Source organism: Podarcis filfolensis (genome assembly GCF_964270895.1).
Source record: "Podarcis filfolensis genome assembly, chromosome: 2".
Classification (NCBI taxonomy): Eukaryota; Metazoa; Chordata; class Lepidosauria; order Squamata; family Lacertidae; genus Podarcis; species Podarcis filfolensis.
In genome coordinates, this window is record NC_139605.1 from 7524150 (window position 1) to 7542365 (window position 18216).

Consider the following 18216-nt stretch of genomic DNA (forward strand, 5'->3'; position numbering starts at 1 on the left):
TAGCTTAGTTACAGATAGGTAGCCGTGTTGGTCTGCCATAGTCAAAACAAAAAAATATTTTTTTCCTTCCAGTAGCACCTTAAAGACCAACTAAGTTAGTTCTTGGTATGAGCTTTCGTGTGCATGCACACTTCTTCAGATACACACGTGCATGCACACGAAAGCTCATACCAAGAACTAACTTAGTTGGTCTTTAAGGTGCTACTGGAAGGAAAAAAATATTTTTTTGTTTTGTTTAGCTTAGGAAGGTGATTGCATGAAGGACGTGGGAAAGCGTTTCACTGACTGCTTGATGCAGTGCTCACTGTCCTCTTTCAGTTGCATAGCTTTAATTGCTTAGTTCTGAGTGACCGATTTGTGAAAATTGTCTTTGGGAGAAGCTAGATAGCTGAGGACAGCCATCTTCCCCCTCCCTGGGAGGAGACACCAGGATGTTCCTGTCACAAAATAAGCATCTAAATCAAGTGTGGGAGAACCGCTAACCCTTCAGAGTTGCTGAACTACATCTCCCACCACCCCTGGCCCATGGCTCATGCTTGCTGAGGCTGATGGGAGTTGTAGTTCAGCAATGTCTGGAGCACCTAATGTTCTGTGCACCTGATCTAAATGCTCAGATAATCATGAAGAGTCTTTTGATGACTTTTGATGACAGTTTTGGACATCGGAGTACAACTCTCATCTTCTCTAATCATTGGTAAAGCTAGCTGGGGCTGATGGGAGTTGGTCATCAGCAACTGGAGGGGGGGAGATTGTCCTGGATCGGAATCTCTTGGCTTCTCCTTAATAATAGTCTGTTCCTGCTTTTTTGATGGTGGTTGTGTTGCTAATAAAGCTTAGTGTGTGTGCCTTTTTTCTGTTTTCTGCTCTCTGTTTGCCGCCTTAAGGAGTAAGAAACGTGCTCCTTTCGAATGCAAGGGGCTCTTTCCTTCTTCTAAATAAATTTATTTATTTTATTTTATTTATTTATTTGGTTTTCAAGTTAAAATTTGACAATCACAAACATAAAGACAAGATTCCAGAGAATCCCCTGGACTTCCCTCCTCCCCTTTGTGGGTCCTATTGTTAATCATTTCCTCCTGCATCTTTTATAATCATCCAAATCTTTTACATCTCCATTATATCCAAAATTCACCATTAAACTCAACACACTTGGCTCCGTAGGAAGCTGCCTCACCCTGAACCAGACTGTTGGCTACAGTATTGTCTACACCAGGCTTCCTCAACCTCGGGCCTCCAGATGTTTTGAGACTACAATTCCCATCATCCCAGACCACTGGTCCTGCTAGCTAGGGATCATGGGAGTTGTAGGCCAAAAACATCTGGAGGCCCGAGGTTGAGGAAGCCTGGTCTACACTGACTGACAGCAGCTCTCCAGGGTTCCAGATTATTCTAGATCTGAGACTCATTCTGGAACTGGGGTTTTTTGCTCTCGGGGTAAAAGCAGGGAGAATATCCTTGTGTGCACCCTCCCCCTCTGTTTGGATGACTGAGATGGAAAGGGAAGATGCATTTTCTCTTTATTAAGACCTCCAGCAGAAAGAGAGCTAAGCTAGGAGTATCAAAATATTATATGGTTTACACACCATCCCAGGTGTCGCACATCCCATTTTGCCACTTGAGGCAAAACTGGAAAGTTCTGCCCAGCCACCATCAGCAGAGAAATGGCACCAGCATTGGCACCGATCTCATAAACTCAGCATGATCTTACATGATTTGGGTAGGATTTCACTGGAAATCAGCACCAATGCCAGTGCCCCTTCTCCAGCAGTAGCAGAGAAGATAGGGCAGATGGAGTACCCATGGGACACTGCATCAGGGGCTTCTGTTACCTAATGGCTGGGCCGGCCCTGCACCACCTGTTGTGAGATTCAAGGGGTCCCAGGTGCTAACCCTGGTTCAGTTTCCTTGTAATGAAGGTCAGAAGAGACTGGTGTCTTCAGGATATATGGTTTTACTGACACACATGTACAACCTGAGCATACCATGGAGATTGCATGTCATGAACTGGTTGGATGCAGAGGAGTGGGAGGAGGAACCAGCTGAGGAACCCCCAAGGGAAGAAAGCTCAGAGCCTGGGGATGTGTGGTGGGACAACAATGAGCTGTCTGAGGGAGAAGACTGGGAGGAGAAGGTGTCAGAAGCTGAGGAGGCAACAGGGTTTAGTGCGCGGGGAGAGTCTAGGGCAGAGAGAAGCCCAGAATCAGAGGCAGAAGCTGAAGCAGAGGAGAAAGAAGACCAAGAGGCAATGATGAGTCAGGCTGCTGAAGAGTCACGATTGTCTTGCTGTGAAAACTCCCCTCCCCCCTGGTCTTCCAGAACCAGAAGAGGCATGAAAAGGGAGGAGGAGAGGTTCACTTCACACAGGCGCAGTCTCCGATTGCTGGAGAGGAGGGGACCTAGATGGCTGTGGAGAGGCAGGGACTTCTGATCCATGAGGCAAGACCTACCTGGGATGAACTGCTGTGCTCATCAGGCCTGACTCTCCCTCAAGTCTGCATATCCTGTTCTTGCTAATAAAGAGTTAGCTCCAACTTGCACAGTGTGACTTGCTTGCTTCCTGACAGCACACAACATTAACACCCCAAGAGATCTTGCTTCTCCACTAGTCACAGTTTTGAATCTAGCACAGATCAAGCATGTCGATGCCTCCAGCTTCTAGCCTGTCTCCACTTCCCAGCAACTCTCTGGCTTTTGTTCTCCTGCCAGGTAGTTGGCAGATGGATGGATGTGGAGGAAAGGCCCACCCATTGGCCTAAAGAGCATCATCACTTAGTTGTGGCTCTTGCAAGCTAGCTAACTCTTTTGGGATGCTGATGACAACACTTAAGTGGGAAGCTAAGGACTCAGGGATTAGTTGTAGTTTCCGGGTTACCTTCAAAGGTAGCCCCAGATGGCTTCCCCCAAAGAATTCTGGGAGCTGTGGTTTGTTGAGGGTGCCAGGACTTGTTAGGAGACTTCCTATCCCTCTCAGGAAGTGATAATTCCCAGAGTCCCACAGAGACCATATAGCACCAGTCCTGAAAGACCTTCAATGGCTCCCAAAATGTTTCCGAGTACAACTCAAAGTGTTGGTGCTGATTTTTAAAGCCCTAAACAGCCTCGGCCCTGAATACCTGAAGGAGCATCTCCACCCCCATCGTTCTGCCCAGACACTGAGGTCCAGCTTCGAGAGCCTTTTGGCCGTTCCCTCACTGCAAGAAGCGAAGTTACAGGGAACCAGGCAGAGGGCTTTCTCAGTAGTGGCGCCCACCCTGTGGAATCCCCTCCCATCAGATATCAAGGAAATAAACAACTATCTGACTTTTAGAAGACATCTGAAGGCAGCCCTGTTTAGGGAAGTTTTTAATGTTTGATGTTTTATCATGTTTTTAATATTCTGTTGGGAGAAGCCCAGAGTGGCTGGGGAGGCCCGGCCAGATGGTGTGGGGTATAAATAAATTGTGTTGTTGTTGTTGTTGTTTCCATTAAATCATTCTGACAACTGTTGTTTTGTGAGGAGAATAGGGGCTACTCCGAACAGCTCTCATCACCCTTAACAAACTCCAGCTCCCAGAATTCTGGGGATGCCATCATAGTTGTATCATAGTGCCTTAAAATGCATGGGGCAAATGTGGCCCTGAGTTGTTCCCCCTCTTCCTGCAACAACAACACCCCCCCCCGAAAACCCTCCATTTTACCAAAAACCTGTTTGTGTGCAATGGCTTTCAGAACTGTACACACCTCAGCTTCACCACAGCTTCAGTTTCAAATCAGATGGAAGCTGGTTTGAGCGGAAACAAATCAAACCATGGTATTACCCAAGAACGTAGAGAATACTTAAAGACTGTGGCTAATGTGGCTTCAAACACCAGCAGTGAGAGCTCACTGGAGTAAATGGCAATGTGTACAGGGCCCAAGTCTGAGGTTGCAATCCTACCTGCATCTACTCAGAGGAAAGTCCCATAGGGCCCGCCCCCAGGTAAGCAGGTTAAGACTTCAGCCTTAATCTAGCAGCCCCTGCAAATGCTAAGGGGTTAATTTAACAGCTGGCCCAAATTAAGTGGAGCAAGTGCGCAGCTGGGAGAGAGGGGAGATTTAGGAGGGAAGTCATATCACGACAACCTTCCCTGAAGGGCTTCATTTGTAGCTAAGGCCTTGGAAGAGGTAATTGGGGTTCCCTGTTCCCGCTTTCCACTTCCTTCCTGGCTTGTATGTATTTTGCTCTGTGGCACGTGTTGCTTTGGGGCTCAGTTGTGACCTTTCATTGGGTAAGCTTAACTTTAATGCAGTACTTTGGGAGAAGAAAAGCAGAGAGGGGAAAGTGAGACGACTGGGGATTAAGCAGGGATGGGAAGAGGACTCCCCTGTGCTGTGGTGGCACTGGGGAAAATGTTGAGGCACAGAAGGGACAAAGGATATTTCTAGGGTTCAAGAAAGAAAGAAGAATAGGAGTTTGGATTTGATATCCCGCTTTATCATTACCCGAAGGAGTCTCACAGTGGCTAACATTCTCCTTTCCCTTCCTCCCCCACAACAAACACTCTGTGAGGTGAGTGGGGCTGAGAGACTTCAAAGAAGTGTGACTGGCCCAAGGTCACCCAGCAGCTGCATGTGGAGGAGCGGAGACGCGAACCCGGTCCACCAGATTATGAGTCTACCACTCTTAACCACTACACCAGGAGTGAGTGGGTAGCAAGTGAAGGATGAGTTTCTTTTGGTGAAGGCAGGTATTTGCCCTCTTCCCCCTTCTGGTGCCACATACGTCCCGATAGCAGGGTTCTCTGAGCTGAGCATTGCCATTTTTGATGTCATACTTGTGCTCATTGAAACTGGACTGCTTGTTCTCCATACAAGGCAAAGGCGTATTGGTACAGAGCTGGGATGTGGTAGCCTATAGGAAAATGAACAGTGGGCAGGTGAATGAGGCCCTGACGTGAAGAGATCCTGCAGTAAGTGTGTACAGAGTCAGTGGTGTCCTCTGCATCTCATGTGAAGTCTGATTTTTCTGTTGGTCACTCTGCTATGTTGACCACTCTTTGGGGCGAGAAGCTGCCTGTAAGCAAGGACAGATTGTTTAGCTCAGATGTGTACCATTAGGTAAAGGGACCCCTGACCGTTAGGTCCAGTCGTGGCCGACTCTGGGGTTGCGGCGCTCATCTCGCTTTATTGGCCGAGGGAGCCAGCGTACAGCTTCCGGGTCATGGGGCCAGCTTGACTAAGCCGCTTCTGGCGAACCAGAGCAGAGCACGGAAACGCCATTTACCTTCCTGCAGGAGCGGTACCTATTTACCTACTTGCACTTTGACGTGCTTTTGAACTGCTAGGTGGGCAGGAGCTGGGACCGAGCAATGGGAGCTCACCCCGTCGCGGGGATTCGAACCGCCAACCTTCCGATCAGCAAGTCCTAGGTTCTGTGGTTTAACCCACAGCGCCACCCGCGTCCCTACACTGCAGTTACACTGTACCATTACACTGCAGTTAATTCAGAACTAAATCAATTCAGCTTGATCTCACAGAAATGTGCATCTACTTAGAAGCTATCTGGTATTTTTTTTAAACAAAAAAACAACAACCATATTGGAGGTTCTTCCTAGTTTTGAGTCTAGGCTCTTCTTATATTCTAACCAAGATCAGTGGCATTAAATCTTGCATTAAACCAGGCAGAGGGCCTTCTCTGTAGCGGCACCCACCATGTGGAACACCCTCCCATCAGATGTCAAGGCAATAAACAACTATCTGACTTTTAGAAGACATCTGAAGGCAGCCCTGTTTAGGGAAGTATTTAATATTTGATGCTTTATTGTGTTTTTAATATTCTGTTGGGAGCCGCCCAGAGTGGCTGGGGAGGCCCGGCCAGATGGGATGGGGTATAAATAACTATTTGTTTGTTTTGTTTTGTTTTTATTTCTACTACTACTACTTTGTATACTACGGTGTTGCTTTTGTGAAGATAACCATGGATCAACACGTTCCCTCGCAAGAACCAGCATCAGAAGAGTCAGAAGAAGAAGCTGTAGGTAAGACCACTTATTTTATTTTAGTTTTATTTATGTCATTACATGTATGTCTCACCTTTTCACGAAGGAGTTTGAGACAGTGTACATGGTTCTCCCTCTCCCCATTTTGTCTCACATCACCCCTGTTAGGTAGGCTAGGCTGAGAAGCAGGGACTTGCCCAAGGTTACCTGGCGAGCTTCATGGCTGAGTAGGGACTAGAACCCCAGTCTCCCAGGTCTCAGCCCAACACTCTAACCACTGTGCCACACTGCTAGAGCACAGAGCTGGTCATGGGTCAGTGCTAAGTTCTCTCTCACACACAGGTTGGGTGAACTTGTGGGATGTTTTTAATGTTAATGCTGTATTGTGTTTTTAATATTCAGTTGGGAGCTGCTCAGAGTGGCTGGGGAAACCCAGCCAGATGGGCGGGGTATAAATAATAAATTAATTGTTACTAAATTTATAAATAAATTATTATTACTTGTGGCTTGAGGGCCAACTTCCTTTTCGGTTACACCTCCCACATACATAGAATCATAGAACTGTAGAGTTGGACTACAGTTTCCCTTCCAACCCCCCACAATGCAATAGTCTCAGCTAAAGCATCCATGGCTGATGGCCATCCAACTTCTGCTTGAAAACCTCCAAGGAAGGAGAGTCCACAACCTCCTGAGGGAGACCGTTCCACTGTCCAACAGCTCTTACTGTCAGAAAGTTTTTTCCTATATATATGTGTGTGTGTGTGTGTGTGTGTGTGTGTGTGTATATATATATATATATATAATTTTATTAGTTTTTCAACATATCATTTTCAACAGTAATTAAACATACTTTCATACCTTATAACATTTTCTTTTTACTTCCATCAATCACATCTGAAAATTTTCCAATCTATTCACTAAATATACATTTCCTACTTCCACAATTACATTTAACTCATAACTAATATCTCTATTCTTTCTCTACTTTGCAATGCTTCATACATTTCTTCTTACAAAACTTCTTGTAGTACTACTAGCGTAATTTGTTGATTACAGTTGCTCTTCAGATAGTTCGTGTATTTCTTCCAATCTTCTGTGAATCTCTGGTCCCGCAGCTTTCGAATCCTTCCTGTCTTTTTATCTAATTCTGCATAGTCCATTAATTTTGTCTGCCATTCTTCTTTCGGGTTTTTTCCCATATGTTTAGTAGGAATCTCTTTTCTTGTAACTTGAAGCCGTGGGTTCAAGTCCTACATGTCAGAGCGGCAGAAAACAAGCTTGCTCCCTCTTCCTTGCCCTTGAGATATTTGAAGGAGACTATCATATTTCTTGTCTCCTCTTTTCCAGGCTAAACATCCCCAGCTCCTTCAAGGATGCTGACTAGATAGGCAATTGGCCTTATCCAAAAGACTCTCTCTAATTTGCATGTTCCCCCCACTCTATTTCCACAGTTGAGGTGCCAGTGATAGAGATGGAGGAAGAACCAATGGAGTTGCCCCCAGAGAATTTGGCAGATGAAGTGGTAGGACAGAACTTAGGCACTCAAGATTGGCCAAGATGGCCAGAGGGAGATGAGGAGCAGCAGCCACAGCAGCAGCAGCCACAACCACCGCTGCAGCCACAGGGAGAAGATCAGTCTGTGCCTGACGTGGGTGGAATCTTCCTTAAACCAGAGGAACCGGAAGAGAGCAAGGAGAAATGTCCTGTTCCTGCTCGGATCAGAATGCAAGTGATGGAAGCCCAGAACCAGAGCTTGAAATTGGAGGAAAGGAGCCGCAGTCCCTGCAGAAGCGCCGCCAAATTTCCGACGCAGCTCACCGAAAGGATGCCTCGCTCGTGTTCGCAATGCCGGAAACCTTTCAGCTGCAGCACAAGCCTGAGATCACATCAAGGGGCCCACACAGCGATGCCCTACCAGTGCGAGGAGTGTGGGAAGGTCTTTGCTCACTTAGCCAACCTGAGAGTGCACGAGAGGGGCCACGTGGGGCCGAAGACTTCCAGGTGCCCGACCTGCAAGATCAGCTTTGCACGGTCCTTGTCCAACCTCACCGAACATCGGAGAACTCAGCGGGATACGTTGGAACAGAAATATTTTCCCTGTGTGAAAATTGAAGGCACCCAGGTGCTGTTTCAGATCGGGAAGGCAGAGGAGAGGCCACACCAATGTCCACACTGTGGCGAGAGTTTTGAGGACGAGTCAAGCCTTCGTGAACATGAGAAAACCCACAGGCGGAGGACCACCTAAACTGTGTGGGATGTGCAGCCCTCTCTTAACATCCAGGGATACAGGCTTGGGCCACAAACCAAGACATGTAGGCAACCAGTTATGTGTGTTGTTGTTTTAGTCTTTTTTTAGCCTTTTGATGATCGTTTGGTTTAGAATTTGCTGTACTGCTTTTGTTGCATAGTTTTTAATGTTTGGTTGCATTTTATCGTTTTATGAAAACCGTCTGTGGGAGGAGAAGCCAGATAGACGGAACGTTTTCCTCTGTCAAATCAAGGACAGACATCTTTTTTTTCCTTTTTTTTTGTGGGGCCACAGGGATTTTCCTTTCACAGACTCGGCATCGAAACCAGATGTGGATGACCTTGGCCCACCCCAGATGTTGCTGAATTGGATCTCCCATCATCCCTGGCCATTAGCCATGCTTGATAAGGGCTGATGGGAGTTGTAGTTCAGCAACATCTGGAGGGTCAAAGGTTTCCTATACCTTAAATGCTCAGATATCTCTCTTTTGGACATTGAGTTGTTCTCATCACATGCCTCTAAATGCACAGAGATGGGGTATTCCCAGAGGGTGTTGGACTGCCATTCCCATCTCCCTAACCCTTGGTCATGCTGGCTGAATCTGATGGGAGTCGCAGTCCTCTGAAATCGGGAGCACAGGAGCACAATGACTATCCTGGATTAGGATCTCTTGGCTTGTCCTCAATTCATTTGTCAGTATGAACTTGGATAATAGCTATTGCAGGTTTTTGATTGCTTATGTTATGTAATGGTGACTGTTTTACTAATAAAGTTGAGATGATGCTTCCCCTACCCCTTGTTTTCTACTCTCTAACAAATGCCAGCTCCCTCGGTCTGAAAAGGAAGATGAGTGCCACACCCCATAATCACCTTTGGCTGGACTTAACCATCCTTTGCCTTTCCTCTACTCTCTTTTATTTTTGTCCTCATTAGAAAGAAGTGGCACAGCTTTCACATACAGCCATTTGTAGCACACTTGGGAAGACTGGAAGCGGCCTCACAAAGAGTTAAGCTCTTAGTCCACCTTGTCCAATACTGTCTAAACTGACTGGCCACAGTTCTCCAGGATTTCAGATAGTGCTCCAGTGGCCAAAATATATTATTATTATCTGAAGAGTCCTCACTATTATCTGAGAATTTAGTTACATACTTTGCTCTGAGAAGACCTCCAGTATATACAGCGGTACCTTGGGTTACAGACGCTTCAGGTTACAGACTCCGCTAACCCAGAAATAGTACCTCGGGTTAAGAACTTTGCTTCAGGAAGAGACCAGAAATCACATGGCAAGCGGGAGGCCCCATTAGCTAAAGTGGTGCTTCAGGTTAAGAACAGTTTCAGGTTAAAAATGGACCTCCAGAACGTATTAAGTTCTTAACCCGAGGTACCACTGTATATAAAAAGGAACGAGGAACAGGTGACAGTCATCAGCTCTGACCTCATCCTTCTGTCAGATATTTGACAGGTGGGTGACTATGCACATCTGTCAAAGTTGGCCTGCAAGGTACAAGGAGAGGGGAGAAAAGACCTGGTGCACCAGGCTAAAAGAATCTGTGCCCCTCACTACCCTGTTTGTAATTTAACACATCTATGTCCCAGACATTTGGAATGTGTGTGAGAAAATGCTGCAATTGAGGACACCACTAGATCTGGCAAACAAAATTATGCATTTAGCCATGTTAGAGCCTGGGATCATTTTCTACTAGAAATCCTGCAAGTTGTAAATACCAACCACCCCCAGCAGCCCAAAAAATCAGCAACACAAACACTTAATCATGTTAACCATTTTATAGCCTCTTGTAGGGTGATGCAAATGAGGCAGTAATTCTTTACAGAAACAAAAATGTAGGTGGAATCTAGACACATATTTAAACAATGCCATGAAAATGCATTTTGAAATGTTTTGGGAAATATATTGTATTTGCCATAGCTCACCATCGCCATCTAGTGTCACATTTGTATAATGCACTTTACAACACACTTTTATTTGCAGCTGTATAGCTGAGCCCTTGGGACGCGGGTGGCGCTGTGGTCTAAACCACTGAGCCTAGGGCTTGCAGATCGGAAGGTCGGAGGTTCAAATCCCCACGACGGGGTGAGCTCCCGTTGCTCTGTCCCAGCTCCTGCCAACCTAGCAGTTTGAAAGCACGTCAAAGTGCAAGTAGCTGCTCTGGTTTTGCCAGAAGCGTCTTAGTCATGCTGGCCACATGACTCAGGAAAACTGTCTGCAGACAAACATCGGCTCCCACGGCCAGTAAAGCGAGATGAGCGTCGCAACCCCAGAGTCGCTCGTGACTGAACTATCAGGGGTCCTTTACCATTTTAGCCGAGTCCTTGGACATTTGATCCAACTAACCTGATCCTTTGTAGCTGACATAGCAGCAGCAGCTAGAACCAAGGCAAAAATGTTTCAACTGCTTTCATGTTTGCGTTCCTGCCAGAAGGTGCAATGTGGCTACACTTACAGTAGTGCTGTTTCCTTGTTTTTTGTATGCTGTTATGTCCACTCAAATTTGTTGCTACAGTATTATGAAACCATGCTTGCAATTGCTGATTTCATGATACTTTGTTGTAAGCCGCTTTGAGCATGATTTATTTCTGCAAAGGTTGCCCTACAAATAAAGTGAAGCAGCCAATGCTTTGATGAAACATTCACCTTGCAGAATTTGCTACTACTACTTCGAACAATAATAATTTATTACTTATACCCCACCAATCTGGCTGGGGTTCCCTATCCACTCTGGGTGGCTTCCAACAAAATATTAAAATTCAATAGTCCGTTAAACATTAAAAGCTTCCCTAAACCGGGCTGCCTTCAAATGTCTTCTAAAAGTCTGGTAGTTGTTCTTCTCTTTGACATCTGGTGGGAGGGCGTTCCACAGGGCGGGTGCCACCACCAAGAAGGCTCTCTGCCTGGTTCCCTGTAACTTGGCTTCTCGCAGCGAGGGAACCACTAGAAGGCCCTCGGAGCTGGACCCCAGTGTCCGGGCAGAGTGATGGGGGTGGAGACGCTCCTTCAGGTATACTGGACCAAGGCAGTTTATGACTTATGACTTCCTCCTTATCCTCACAAGCCGATGGCTCTTCACCCAACACACGCGTCTGGGTTTCCGGCACCAGCATAAGTGTTGGGTGGTGCCTGAGCTTCCACATTAATTGTGAACATCACCCAGTGCACAAAATAAAAACAAAAAAATAACACCTCAACTGCCCTGGAAGTTCAGCTTAGTCTTAAATGCATTTGATTATTTTATTGTTGCAATTGTAGCAGCAGTCATACGGCACTATGAACATGGGGCTTTACAAAGAACAGGTACGACAATCCCTGGCACAAACAGCTTATAATCTGTAACAGATGCAAGGAAACAGAAGGAGGCATGACCAACAGCCAGGGATGATGGGAGGTGCAATTAAACAACATCTGAAGGGCTCAACCTTCCCCACACCTTTAGACACCTGAGATGTTTGTTATCAGGGCCCCACCAATATTACTGTGTCTCTAATCTGCTTCAACTTGAATTTAAGACTGAATTTTAAATTGTAACCCACCCTGAAACCTGATGATGATGAACGGGTAATAAATTTAACAAGGAGGAACAGGGTTCAAATAGAGGCAGGTGATTATTCCAAATACATATACCTGGAATACATTGTTGATGAGCATCTCCACCTCCATCGTTCAGCCCGGACACTGAGGTCTAGCGCAGAGGGCTTTCTGGGAATTCCCTCCCTGTGAGGTTACAGGGAACCAGGCAGAGGGCCTTTTCAGTAGTGGTGCCCGCCCTGTGGAACACCCTCCCACCAGATGTCAAGGAAATAAACAACTGTCTGACTTTTAGAAGACATCTGAAGGCAGCCCTGTTTAGGAAAGTTTTTAATGTTTGATGTTTTATCATGCTTTTAATATTCTGTTGGGAGCTGCCCAGAGTGGCTGCGGAGACCAAGCCAGATTGGCAGGGTATAAGTAATAAATAATAATAATAATAATAATAATAATAATAATAATAATAATTTATTATTTATACCCCGCCCATCTGGCTGGGCCTCCCCAGCCACTCTGGGCGGCTTCCATAAAAACCAAAAATACAATAAAATATCACACATTAAAAACTTCCCTGAACAGGGCTGCCTTAAGATGTCTTCTGAATGTCAGGTAGTTGTTTATCGCTTTGACATCTGCTGGAAGGGCGTTCCACAGGGCGGGCGCCACTACCGAGAAGGCCCTCTGCCTGGTTCCCTGTAGCTTTGCTTCTCGCAATGAGGGAACCGCCAGAAGGCCCTCGGCGCTGGACCTCAGTGTCCGGGCAGAATGATGGGGGTGGAGACGCTCCTTCAGGTATACTGGACCGAGGCCGTTTAGGGCTTTAAAGGTCAGCACCAACACTTTGAATTGTGCTCGGAAACGTACTGGGAGCCAATGTAGGTCTTTCAAGACCGGTGTTATATGGTCTCGGCGGCCGCCCCCAGTCACCAGTCTAGCTGCCGCATTCTGGATTAGTTGTAGTTTCCGAGTCACCTTCAAAGGTAGCCCCACGTAGAGTGCATTGCAGTAGTCCAAGCGGGAGATAACCAGAGCATGCACCACTCTGGCGAGACAGTCCGCAGGCAGATAGGGTCTCAGCCTAAGTACCAGATGGAGCTGGTAAACAGCTGCCCTGGACACAGATTTGACCTGTGCCTCCATGGACAGCTGTGAGTCCAAAATGACTCCCAGGCTGCGCACCTGGTCCTTCAGGGGCACAGTTACCCCATTCAGGACCAGGGAATCCTCCACACCTGCCCGCCTCCTGTCCCCCAAAAACAGTACTTCTGTCTTGTCAGGATTCAACCTCAATCTGTTAGCCGCCATCCATCCTCCAACCACTTCCAGACACTCACACAGGACCTTCACCGCCCTCACTGGTTCTGATTTAAAAGAGAGGTAGAGCTGGGTATCATCCGCATACTGATGAACACCCAGCCCAAACCTCCTGATGATCTCTCCCAGCGGCTGCATGTAAATGTTGAAAAGCATGGGGGAGAGGACAGAACCCTGAGGCACCCCACAAGTGAGAGCCCAGGGGTCTGAACACTCATCCCCCACCACCACTTTCTGAACACGGCCCAGGAGGAAGGAGCGGAACCACTGTATGACAGTGCCTCCAGCTCCCAGCCCCTGAAGACGGTCCAGAAGGATGTTATGGTCGATGGTATCAAACGCCGCTGAGAGATCCAGCAGAACTAGGAAACAGCTCTCACCTTTGTCCCTAGCCCGCCGGAGATCATCAACCAGTGCGACCAAGGCAGTTTCAGTCCCATGATGAGGCCTGAATCCCGACTGGAAGGGATCCAAATTATGTTGTTGTTGTTTTTTAATAAGATATTTATTAAGATTTTTTAAAGTATTACAATAAAATGAAAAAAATAACAATAACAAAAATACAAAATAAAAATAAAAATAATTAAAAACACACAAATTTTCCATTGCTTATTTTCCTTTAGCTTGTTTCCCAGACCTCCTCATACCTCCCTTTTTTGTATTCCACCTCAAATTGTTGGTTCAGCAAATCCTTACCATTATGTTTTTACCTATTTATAACCCTTTTTTCATATTCTCTTGAAGCATTACAGCTGGAAACCACTTAATTTCTATCCAACATCATTCTAACATTCGTTAATTTTACAATATTTCTGTAGATAATCTTTAAATTTCTTCCAATCTTCTTCCACCGACTCTTCTCCCTGGTCTCGGATTCTGCCAGTCATTTCTGCCATTTCCATGTAGTCCATCAACTTCATCTGCTTCAATTATGTTGTTGTTTTTCCCCACCCATCTGGTTGGGCTCCCCAGCCACTGTGGGCGGCTTCTAGCAGAATATAAAAACAAAACATCAAACATTAAAAACTTCCCGAAACAGGGCTGCCTTCAGATGTCTTCTCAAAGTTGTGTAGTGCTTTATCTCCTTGACATATGATGGGAGGGTGGTTTAATGCCCTAACCTGCCCTGGGACCTTTGAGAGAAGGGTAGATGATGATGACAACAGCCCTGGTCTTAATTAGAAAGGTATCTGTGCATATAGGCCAAAGGCTTTCCAGAAGAGGTAAGCGATAAGGAGGGACTTCAAGCGCTGTGCAGCTAAGCTGAACTCAAGAGTAGGCTCACTGAAATCAACAAGCCCCAATTAGTCATATTCATTCACTTCAATAGGTCTTGCACCTGAAGCAACGCCAAGGAAATGAGAGGTATTCACTTGGAGGAATCCTGAAAAGCTGGATGTGTCCACAGCATCCCAGTTCTCCTCCCCATTGTTCTGTCAGATGCAGGCAGTTATACAAGTCCCATGCCTCTGCCCCTCACTGTCCTCTAAAGGAGCCAGGTTCTGGAGAGAAGGTTATCGTTGAGGGAGCCGTCGGATGTGGGCCAAGCCCCAGCAGTGCCCCAAGTAGATGTTGAGCAAGGCCTTTGCTCTGACAGCTACCCTTTGCGACTTCTGAACTTTCGCGGGATCTCCCTTCTCTGTGGGCATCTGTGGCTTCACTGGGGGCTTCTGGCTCCTCCCCAGAAGAAACTGGTTCACCCACAGAAAATAAGGTTGAGTGTGAAAGGAGAATGTTATTTACTTATTTATTTCCTGCCCTTCACTCAAAGGTCCAAGGGACAGTTACAGCATCAAAACGCAATATTAAAAACAATTCAATACAACCCTAAATATTGAGGTCAACAAAGTATAGGAGACGAGGAAAGATACTTGCAAATGGCTGTACTTAACTTCAGGAAGCTGACCTACAGAACTCCTTGCCACAAGAGGGAAAAACAGCAAGGCAGAGAATTTAGCAAATGTCCAAAAATGGATTAGTTATCCATGGACAATTATGCCAGTCATTTGCACCCAATTACACTACACGCTGCCTCCATATAGCACTGGTTATCTGATGAGCTCTGCCCCTGCACTGTCATTTTGTGTCAGGTGGGCCTCAGGAATTTTCAGCCATCTGAAGTGACTCTAAGGGGTAGAATATTTGAGGATCCCTGTTATAAAGTACATACATTGCAGGCTCCAAGGAGCCTCTGAGCTTCCTGAAGGGCAGGAAGGAGATCCAGCTGAGGTCGGCTCGGGAAGGCGATTCACAACATCCATGAGCTCAAGCACGATTTGATAGAGGGAGGCCTTCTCATCACCATCTCCTCGCTGGATTTCAGAGGCCAGCGGCCTCCTCTCGACATAACACAAAGCCTGGCTTGCCATGGGGGAGCTCACAGCCGCCACCTGAGATGCCATCTCCAAGAGAGAAAGAGAAAGGAGACCTTTTAGGGCAGAGCAATAGTGCTGGGTCCAATCCAGCCCTCAATAAGCATCCCTATTCCATGATCGGATTTATATTTTTATATATCAGGGAAGAACCTTAAAGACACCACATTTATTTCAGAGGAAGACTCAGCTGCCCTTCTCCTGCTCTACAGGGATAAGGTGGGAAATGGAAAATAATAAATAATAATATACTCTGGGTGGCTCCCAACAGAATATTAAAAACACGATAAAACAGAGAAGTTACAAAAAGGAGCCAAAATCCCAAAGGAGCAGAAAAGACTATTTATGTATGCGACCATGGCTGCAGGGATGTTACTGGTCCAGAGATGGAAAGAAGATAAAGTTCCTACCAGAGAAGAATGGCAGATGAAGTTAATGGACTATGCTGAAATGGCTAAAATGACCAGAAGAGTCAGTAATCAGGAAGACCAAAATTTTAATAAGGAATGGGCAAAACTTATAACTTATCTTACAGACCATTGTAAACAGTTAAAATTGTTAGGATTGCAATATCACTTGTAAGGTAAAGGGACCCCTGACCGTTAGGTCCAGTCGTGGCCGACTCTGGGGTTGCGGCGCTCATCTCGCTTTATTGGCCGAGGGAGCCGGCATACAGCTTCCAGGTCATGTGGCCAGCATGACTAAGCCGCCTCTGGCAAACCAGAGCAGTGCACGGAAACGACATTTACCTTCCCGCCAGAGCAGTACCTATTTATCTACCTGCACTTTGACATGCTTTCAAACTGCTAGGTGGGCAGGAGCAGGGAACGAGCAACAGGAGCTCACCCCGTCACAGGGATTTGAACCGCCGACCTTCTGATCGGCAAGCCCTAGGCTCTGTGGTTTAACCCACAGCGCCACCCGCGTCACTTGTAGTTTAAGGTTAATTCTGGACATAATGGAAGAGGTAATGGGTTTGGGCTATCATAAAAGATGCAGGAGGAAATGATTAATAATAGGACCCACAAAGGGGAGGATGGAAGCCCAGGAGATTGTTTTTATGATTTATGTTCGATATATCTCTGTAAAATTTTAATTTGAAAAACCAAATATAAATTTATTTATTTATTTATTTATTTATTTATTTATTTATTTATTTAAAAAAAGAAGAGTAGGAGATGGGCCTCCCTTAAAAATCCTCAACTTCCACAAGAAGTGAACTGTGGGGTTTTGATCTGCCATGGGTCACCTCGCAGAAACAGTGCAGCACTAAGGAAAGCAGGGAAAAAACAAGAGTGGCTGTGATTAGATGCAAGACTAAAACATCATTTGCTCAATTTAGGGCAGCTCGCGTTACAAAAATATCTTGACCACCAGAAGAGCCTTGCTCAGTCAGACCGAAGGTCCATCTCTTAGGTTTATTTATGAACCACTTAATGCCAACAGAGGGTTCTAGTCCAGCTCCCTGTTCTTACAGGGAGACAACCAGTTGCCTCTAGTGGTAAGCCTACAAGAAGGAACTGAATGCAACAGAAACTCTCTCCCAATTCTCAGCAACTGATATTCAAAAGCAGAGCTGGAGGCAGAGCGTAACCACAGCCTCAAAAGCTATCTCCTCCAGAAACTCAACCAGTTTGAGTTGTACTCCATGTACATGATAAAATACAAGTCCATATTAAAATATATGTATGGGTAGGCACACTCCCATTCTCAGTTACAGCTTTCCGTGTAAAATCCAACCCTGTGCCTTATTTTGATAAAAGTTTTCTTTCTCTCTGCCTCACTTTTGTAACATCCTGGGGAACGGGGAAATCAAAAGTTGAAAAGACGGGGGACACAGACCACCACACCAGGCTAGGAAACTTGCAAAGGAGATTAAACCCATTTGAAGGGGCGCTTTAGACCCGCTGTTGAAATCCCCCCTTTTACCTCGTTGTGCAAAAGCAGAAATCTGTAGAAAGAGGCTCTGATCTGGAATCGCCTTAAAATATGTTGCTATTGGTGCGCGGATGCTTCCCAAACCCCCAGTATCTTCAAATCCTGAAAAAAGTCATATGTTTTTCTTCCTTCCTTCTTTTTTAAATCGATTTTATGAAGGGTTTCCAACATTTTCTTCATTAGATTCCTTAGACCTATCCAATTACCGCCCAGTTTCAAATCTTCCATACCTGGGTAAGGTAATTGAGAGAGCGGTTGCTGAACAGCTTGGTAGGTTTCTAGAGGAAACATCGGCATTAGATCCATTTCAGTCCGGTTTCCGTCCTGGTTTTGGGACGGAGACGGCTCTGGTTGCCCTAACAGATGATCTCCGTAGACAACTGGATCGAGGCGGGTCAGGACTGCTGATCCTTTTAGATTTGTCAGCAGCCTTTGACATGGTCGATCATGATCTTCTGGACCACCGCCTCGCAGACGTGGAGATACAGGGCATAGCCCGTAACTGGCTGTGCTCTTTTATCTCTGGTCGGGGACAGAGGGTGGCACTAGGGAGGGAAATGTCGTCGCGCCACTCCTTGGTGTGTGGAGTGCCGCAGGGCACAATTCTCTCCCCGATGCTTTTCAACATCTTTATGCGCCCCCTTGCCCAGATTATCCGGAGCTTTGGGCTGGGCTGTCACCAATATGCTGATGACACTCAGCTCTATCTGCTGATGGATGGCCACACCGACTTGGCCCCGAACACACTGACAAGATGCTTGGAAGCTGTGGCTGGATGGTTTCGTGGGAGCCGACTGAAACTAAATCCTTCGAAGACAGAGGTCCTATGGCTAGGTCGGGATGGC